This window comes from Triticum urartu, chromosome 4 (assembly GCF_003073215.2).
Source record: "Triticum urartu cultivar G1812 chromosome 4, Tu2.1, whole genome shotgun sequence".
Taxonomy (NCBI): Eukaryota; Viridiplantae; Streptophyta; class Magnoliopsida; order Poales; family Poaceae; genus Triticum; species Triticum urartu.
Window position 1 is genome coordinate 492,626,923 of NC_053025.1, and position 9,337 is coordinate 492,636,259.

A 9,337-nucleotide genomic window follows, 5' to 3' on the forward strand; every position below is an offset into this window, starting at 1 on the left:
AAGACACCCGAGCTAGTTGCAAAGAAACAAAAGCCCTCTACAGGGCATGGAACCGTACTGGAGGGATGGCTTAACGGACCCTGCAAAATTCATAGTACAGCGGATACAATACCAACGCACAGCCTTAGAGCATGTTGGATACTCCGGTAGGTAGCCAAAAGTGGCGAGGATCTTCTTATCCCAAACGCCACAGAGCACCATCCCGTGGATAACAATACGGTGTTAACAGTCTTTGAGACCTTCGCGTCAAATAATAGGCGCAAGCGAATACTCCGCAGCATGGCCGAAATCTGCCACGTAGCAGCAATAAATCCATGGAGTGACACGGCTATTACCTTCAATGCCAGTGACGAACCTAAATTTCGAACAGCCCGAGCACCAGCCACACTGGTCCTCAGTCCAATTGTGGACGGCTTCGACTCACCAAAGTACTCATGGACGGCGGCAGCGGATTAAACCTCATCTATGAGGAAACTCTTCAAAAAATGGAAATAGACTAGAACCGCATTGAGCAAAGTAGCACAACCTTCAGGGGAATCATACACAGTCGGGAGGCACGATGCGCTAGGAAAATCACACTAGATGTGGTATTCGGTACGCCAAAGAACTATAGGTCCGAAGAAATTACATTTCAAGTGGCCCCATTCAGCAGTGGATACCACGCCCTTTGAGGACGTCAGGCATTCACGATCTTCCAAGCCATACCCCATTATGGGTACATGAAGCTCAAAATGTCGGGGCCCAATGGAATCATCACCCTCGCTAGTGATCCGGATACAGCACTCCGCACCGAAAACAAAACAGCCGCACTGGCCCTCGAGGCATTATCCGAAGCCCTCTCGGCCGAGGAATTAACCACGCTACGCTCCACAGTGGACAGGGATGACGTGATACTCGATAAGAGATCCAAGTCCACCTCTTTTAATCTAGTGGATGAAATAGTCAAATTCCAAGTCCACCCAACGGACCCTACAAAAATAGCCTCCATCGGGGCACAGTTAAACCCCGCTGTGGACGCCGCACTACGAGAGTTCCTGCGCGAGAATTGGGACATATTCGCCTGGCATCCCTCAGACATGCCAGGAATCCCACGCAGGCTAGCCGAGCATAGCCTCAATATCCTAAAGGGATTCAAGCCGGTCAAGCAAGCTCTTCGGCGTTTCTCTGAACCTAAGAGACAGGCCATGTGAGAGGAACTAGCCAAGTTATTGGAGGCCGGATTCATCAGAGAAATAAAACACCCAGACTAGCTAGCAAACCTGGTGATGGTACCAAAGAAGGATAAATCTTGGCGCCTTTGTGTCGATTTCAAGGACCTCAATAAAGCTTTCCCAAAGGATCCCTTCCCCCTCCCCCGCATCGATCAAATTATTGATGCTACCGCAGGACATGAGTCATTGTGTTTCCTCGACGCATACTCCGGTTACCACCAAATCAAGATGGCGGAGTCCGACCAAGCCGCAACGGCATTCATCACACCATACGGTCCCTTCTGTTTCAACACAATGCCTTTTGGGCTCAAAAAGCCGGCGCAACATATCAGCGCATGATTTAGACATGTCTAGAGAAACAAATCGGCAAAACAGTAGAGGCATACGTAGACGATGTGGTTGTCAAAACCAAACACGTCGACTCTTTGATAGACGACTTGAGGCTCACATTCGACAACCTCTGAACATATGACATCAAGCTCAATCCGGAAAAATGCGTTTTCGGCGTACCAGCCGGAAAGCTCCTGGGTTTCATTGTCTCCAGTAGAGGTATTGAAGCTAATCCGAGCTTTGTCACAGTTGGCTACCCCAACAGACCTCAAACAAATCCAGAAGTTAACTGGATGCGTGGCGGCTCTAAGCCGCTTTATCTCCCGCTTAGGAGAAAAGGCTTTACCCCTTTATCGCCTCCTTCGGCGCACCAAACACTTCGAGTGGATGGACGCTGCCACAGCCTGATTGGAAGAAATAAAGGCCATTTTGGCAACCAACCCAATCCTGGCCGTGCCAAACATCGGCGAACCAATGTTGTTGTACATTGCGGCAACTCATCAAGTTGTAAGCGCAGTGCTCGTCGTCGAACGAGAAGCTGACGGACATAAATTCCCTCTTCAAAAGCCGGTATACTGTGTATCCACTGTCCTCACTCCATGCAAATCATGGTACCCACATTATCAAAAGATAGCCTATGCGGTATTCATGGCATCCCGAAAGCTGCGACACTACTTTCAAGAGTGTTCGATTACAGTAGCCTTGGAAGTGCCACTTAATGATATTATGAACAACCGCGACGCTACGGGCCAGATTTCCAAATGGGCCATTGAGCTCCTCCCGTTCGACATAACATACAAACCTCGACGAGCCATTAAGTCGCAAGTATTGGCCGACTTTGTGCCGAATGGACGGAGGCCGAACTCCCTAAAGAGTACGGCGCATACTCCAATTGGATCATGCACTTCAACGGTTCTAAAATGCTGGCTGGTCTAGGGGCTGGCGTCACCCTGACGTCCCCAACCGGAGATATCGTTCAGTACGTACTGCAAATATTGTATACAGACTCCAACAACGCAGCCGAATACGAAGCTCTGTTGCATGGTCTTCGGATGGCAGTCTCCATGGGCATTCAACGCCTGGAGGTGCATGGGGATTCAAACCTCGCAATATCCCAAATAAATGGAGACTCTGATGCCAAGGATCCGAAAATGGCGGCCTACCGAAACGCCGTCCTAAAAATGTCAGCTCGGTTCGAGGGGCTCGAATTCCACCATGTGGCTAGGGAAAACAATCAGGCGGCGGATATCCTCACCCGCATCGGTGCAAAACGCGATGCGGTCCCACCCCCCAACATATTTTTGGAGAGGTTGTTCAAGCCATCCGTAGTATGGGAAGGGGACACCGGTAACAATAGTCCGGACCCGGCCAAAATACCCGATACCGAACACTCTGACACAATCGGAGGCTCCGCCACCGAAATAACACCTTCAGCCCACGTAATAATGGCCATCATAGCCCCGTGGACAGAACCATTCCTGGCCTACCTAACTAGGTAGGAACTTCTGGAGGACCAAAATGAGGCACACTGCATAGTGCGGCGATCTAAGGCCTACAGGGTCCATGAGGGAGGATTGTATAAAAAAACACTACCGGAGTCCTTCAAAGGTGCATCTCCGAAGAGGAAGGGCAGAACCTTTTGGTAGAAATTCATGCCGGACTCGGCGGTCACCACGCCGTAGCCCAGGCTCTTGTAAGCAAGGCCTTCCGTACAGGATTCTATTGGCCAACGGCCCGGGCAGATGCACAGGACTTGATCCAACGTTGCGCCGGTTGCCAGCTCTTTGCAAATCAAAGCCACATGCCACCCACCGCCCTCCAAACAATCCCCATTACATGGCCCTTCGCGGTCTGGGGGCTTGACATGGTTGGACCCCTTAAAGGGGGAACCCATAAGAAAAAATACTTACTGGTCATGGTGGATAAATTCACCAAATGGATAGAGGCCAAACCTGTTAAAACAGCCGAACCCGGACCGTTGATGGACGTCATATCTGGGGTCGTACACCATTATGGCGTCCCCCACAGCATCATCACTGACAACGGCACGAACTTCACTGCCGATGAGGTAAAACTCTGATGCAGCAAAATGGGCATCAAGCTCGATTATGCTTCAGTCTATCACCCACAAACCAATGGCCAAGTTGAGCGAGCAAACGGACTTATAATGAGCAGCATTAAACCCAGATTAGTGTGTTCCTTAATGGAGTCTAACACGCACTTGGTAGAGGAGCTCGACTCTGTACTCTGGGGGCTGCGGACCATGCTGAATCGTAGTACCGGATATACACCCTTCTTTATGGTGTACGGCGCAGAGGCAGTCTTGCCCTATGACATAATTCATGACTCACCTCGAGTGCGCATGTACGAAGAAAGAGAAGCCGAGCTCGATCGGTAGGACAGTCTGGACACCCTGGCGGAGGAGCGCGATGTAGCAAAAGCCCGTTCCACATTTTATCAGCAACAGGCTCGCAGATACCAAAGTAGAGAAGTACGGGCCAAAACTTATAACGTTGGCGAACTAGTTCTACGCCTGTCGGATAAGAAAAAGAACAAGCTCGAGCCCAAATGGGAAGGTCCCTTCATTATTGACCATGTTCTGACCGGTGGAGCGTACCGACTGCGGGATGCATCGACTAATCGACTCGAGCCGAACCCATGGAACGCGGCTAGGCTCCGAAGATTCTACGCCTATCGCCGGACTCTATGTTCGTCTCCTTCCTCTGTCCATTTTTTGCATATACATTATCTGCCTTGTTTTTCTTTCTCTCTTTCTTTTATTCCTTCTTTAGGCCTTCAAAGGCTAACTTGTGCCTCGCTTGCACATTATAGATGCACTAGTCGCGCTCATCATACCTGGGGGCTTCTTTAACAGAAGCTTATTTATTTATCTGAGCCTCGTGCCCCGCACATGTGTTATGCTTCCACATGTACCTTTCTTCGCCATTATATGCATCGATATGACTTAAGTTTTGGCCAAGCTGGGTTGCCTGGCTCTTGTATTTATGACCTACGTTCCCTTTAATTCGGCTAGGGCATAAGGGGAGCACCTCTGCGATTGTTACTACCGGGTCAGCCGGATGTGTACCTCAGACTGGGTGAAGCCAAAAGCTAGCGTTCTTAAGGGAATATTCGGTCGGTGAACAAAAGATGATTTTTATTTATTTTCCATATCTCCCCCAGATGTTTTTCCTGCGTTTCCTATCACAGTCCGGACATGCACTTTAGGGCATGCTTACCCAGGGAAAGGAACCCTTAACGGAACTATTCTCCCAAGAAGATGTTTCTCACTACCCATGTAATATAACATAACTAGTTGGGCACTTGTCTGTTCAAACACTAATGACCCCTATGCCTGGTCTCCACGCATACCCCGGTTCTTATATAACTGAGAAGGTATTCGGATACACTCCGGACTATCGGGTCCCGAGGTTGAAGCGAAAAGGTCCGCCAAGACAAATGATCTACAATCCGGCTAGAAGGCATTATACATGTCACTTTAATTACATAGTCATGCAGACTGACTAAATTCCTCTTCTATACCATCCAATAGGCGGTCTAGCCTACAATCCTATTGGGAATACTTTGTGGCTAATTCTACTTGCCCATAAACTAAGCTAACGAGGATCTCTTTTCCGTCGGGCCCCACAGGTCCGACCTCGGCCATGTGATTTGGGTCAGCCTTGGTATACCGCATCTTCACCATGGCCCAGGCTTCTCTGGCACCTGGACGGCAGGCCGATATCTTCCATAATCGGAAGCGCCGCCGTGCACCCTTGAGCTTCTCTGTAAGCTATGCAACGCCTTTTGGCAGGGAGACGGATGGCCACAATGCATGGGCAACACCTTGCATCACCTGCCGAACTTGTTCGTGCAGATGTGAGAGCTCGGATAGAAGATCACCCGCAGACCAGGGCATTTCCTCCGCGGGACGACCCGTCAACATACCTACAGACATAACGCTGTTAGTCGGCTTCTTCGCCGAACTCCTTCAAAAGGATTCATTCAAGCACTTACTGAAAGTGCCACGTCGAAGCCGCTTATTCTCCTTCTCGGAGTCTGCAACCTGGGCTCGAATGTCTTTTAGTTCCACGCTCAGCTTGATATTGGCATCTTGGAGATTGTTTTTCTCCCGCCTAACCTCATTCAGCACGCGTTTGCCAGCCTCTAGCTGCCGCACGACATGCTAGTCCTCCGGATTTTCTCCGGATTCATCTGCAACATCTATTGTTAGATCTGCAGCCACGCCGCACACTATATGGCAACCATCATTCTTTAAAGTAAATGTTACCAGCGGGGGACTTTTTCGGTTCCTTCAATGCGGCAACAGCGGCCCGTAGTTGGGTCTTGCATTCCTCCAGCTCCTGTGACAGCCTAGTATTCTTCTCTGTAAGAACCTGCACAATAAAGATGATCCTTAAATCAGTTCTGCTAACTGTTTCAAGTCTCGGGGGCTACTGATACACATAAATCATCAGATTTACTTACCCGTACAACCTTTACATACTGATTCGTGGCTCTGGCTAGACCATCTTGAGCAGCCCGGAGGTACGCCTCTCCAGAATTGAAGGCATCAAATGCCTCTGGTGAGAAACAAGTGTCGCGGAGTATGGCCCGGCGGCGCCTATGATTCATGGTGCTTTCCACTTCTGAGTTTGTAGCGGATAATCTATCCGCATCCTCTGTAGGGGGGTTATCCGGCGCCCACCCCATATCGGCTTCCGCCTCTACGTCCAGTCCTGGCGCCCGACTGGTGGAAGCATGATTAGAAACATCACCGGACATATTCCGGCGAGTGTTTTTTCTGTTAAAGAAACACGGGCATCGTTACATTTCGAGAAAGACCACAACCACGGAGCGGGGTTTCTATTATACCTTTGCGCCGGCGTCTCCGTCCTGACCGCCTTCCTTTTTGGCCTGCCCGGCCTCGCTGTCTCTTGTTGGCGAGTTGCTGCGGGTTCGGCAGGGCGTCCCGAATGCCTTCCCTATAAAAACGCCATATGCATATGGTAGGTTAAGTGTCTAACAGGGGATCCTAGTTTTTGGAGTTGGGATTTTTTGGTTTTCTTATGTGCGATGCAGGAAGCAGTCCGGGATAGTCGGCTGTAATGGCCACCATGGCATCATCGCAGCTTAACTGATAGAACTGCCGGTCTATCAGCTCCACGAATATAACCGGATCTTCTTTGAGTCCAGAGTCGAGGGCCCAGTTAGGGTCCTCTGGTTGTGGAGAAGGGTTGCTGACCTCCTTTATGGCTTTTCGCAGTTCCTGCCGCAAAGTGGCAAGGTGAATATCTACGACAAAGAATGCGGGGAAAATGGGAGTAAGGAGATATAAGTTACCCAGCTTGGAGGATTGTACATGGAGAATCCATCCCGTGGCTTGATGTGGATGAACTCCTCTTCCTCTCCCTTGAACAATTCGGACAGAATTTTTGCTAAAGCGGCAGCATTGTCCGGACCCTTACGCCCGCAGCGGGTGGCATCATCCGCCCCGTTAAAACACCACAAGGGGTGCCCACGATTTGAAGTGGTTGCACTCCCCGCATTATGCAAATCAACATAACTTCGATTACTGTCAATCCTGATTGAGCCAGTGCTTTAATCCGGTTCATCAGGTAGAGGACTTCTCCATTGTCTTCCACCTGGGGGCTCCGTGGGCGCCAACTTTGGCGTTTCTTCAGAGGGGCATTACTGAACTCGGGAAGACCCCGCCGAACAGGGTCCGGAAGGGGAACATCCTCCATATAAAACCATTCCGAAGGCCAGTCTTCGGACGACTTCTTCAGGGTACCGGACAGGTATCCGGTACCGATGATGCGCCATATTTCGGCTCCGCCCACTTGATAAAGTGACCCCCTCTGCGTGCGAGGGACGAGGCAAAATAACCTTTTCCACAGCTCAAAGTGAGCCTCGCAGCCCAGGAACAACTCGCAGAGAGCAACATAGCCGGTGATGTGTAGAATGGAGGCAGGGGTGAAATTGTGTAGTTGGAGGCCGTAGAACTCCAGGAGCCCGCGGAGGAACGGATGAATTGGAAATCCAAGTCCCCTTAATAAATAGGGAACAAGGAAGACCCGCTCCCCCGTAGAGGGACCGGGGAAGCTCTCTGCTTGCTCCCCGCCATTGTAGGTGGCAAGCCCGGCTCGAACGGGCACCATGTAAGCTGGAGGGAGGAATCCCTTAGTCTGCAGTTTGATTAATCGACTGTGTGGGATGGAACACCTCCCCCAATCACCGGGCTTAGGGCTACAGGGGCGGGAGGAGGAGCTGCGGAGGTCGGCCATGCTGGAATGGATCTTTCCGAAGCACGCTCTGATGGATTCTTGCTGGGGGAGGATGGTGTGGATCGGATCTGAGAATCCCCATCCTTTTAATAGACAATTTATTTATCTGGCTAGGGGGGAGAATGTAAAAACGCCCTGGCGCCTCGTATTCATTTGACGCGTGGAAAATAGCTCTTATTGGGCACAGAAGCCAAGAGGTCCAAACATATATGGGGCCGGACACTGCTTTACAAACGTTCGAAATATGGAGAAGAACCCGCCTTGCAATGCCGAAGACAACACTGCGCGTCGGACTCATTGTCATTGAAGCCTGGTTCGGGGGCTACTGAGGGAGTTCTGGATTAGGGGGTATCCGGACAGTCGGATTATATCCTTTGGTCGGACTGTTGGACTATGAAGATACAAGATTGAAGACTTCGTCTCGTGTCCGGATGGGACTCTACTTGGCGTGGAAGGCAAGCTAGGCAATGCAGATATGTATATCTCCTCCTTTGTAACCGACCTTGTGTAACCCTAGCCCCCTCCGGTGTTTATATAAACCGGAGGGTTTTAGTCCGTAGGACAACATACAATCATACCATAGGCTAGCTTCTAGGGTTTAGCCTCTCCGATCCCGTGGTAGATCAACTCTTGTAATACCCATATCATCATGAATAAATCAAGCAGGACATAGGGTTTTACCTCCATCAAGAGGGCCCAAACCTGGGTAAAACATCGTGTCCCCTGCCTCCTGTTACCATCCGCCTTAGACACACAGTTCGGGACCCCCTACCCGAGATCCGCTGGTTTTGACGCCGACATTGCCCCTCCCATGCCTCTGGTCTGCCAAGGCGTGGCAACAGTGCCCCACCTACCCGCTGACCAGGGCCGGTGTGGCTACAGTGCACCCGACGTCATTGCTGATGCCAGCAAGCGGCGACCTGACAGAGCGCCACTGTAGCAGGCTCAACCCGGCCACTCCCTGACGATCGACAAGATGGCGAACAGTGCCCCTAGGCACGTGGGGCCCGCACCCAGAGAACCCGGCGACCCCTTACACCCGACGGGTCCCAGCACCGGCTTCCCGGACAATGACAACCCAGTCCCATGGCCTTGTAACATTACCATTGTACCCCTAGGGGGTTGGCCTATAAAACCCCCAGGAGCCCTCATGCATACGGGAACGACGAAAACGATAGCGATCAGAGACACACTCACACATCAGACTAGCCACACACATGCACCAGGAGAAGGAGCGGCCTAAGCCTTGGCCCGCCTTCCTTCTTCCTCCATACAGCTCTAGGAGCAGCTCAGTACCGTTACATATAAACTACATTCGGTAGGACTAGGGGTGTTATCTCTCTAGAGAGCCCCGAACCTGGGTATGTCTTGTGTCCCGCGCTCGCTCATGCTGACCTCGCCTCTAGAGCCCACCAGTGCCCTCGAGCCTCCTCCTCTCTTTAGCCGTCCCTTGGCAACTGCCGTGTGCCCACCACGACACTATCTACAGAGCTCGACTTGTCACAAAAG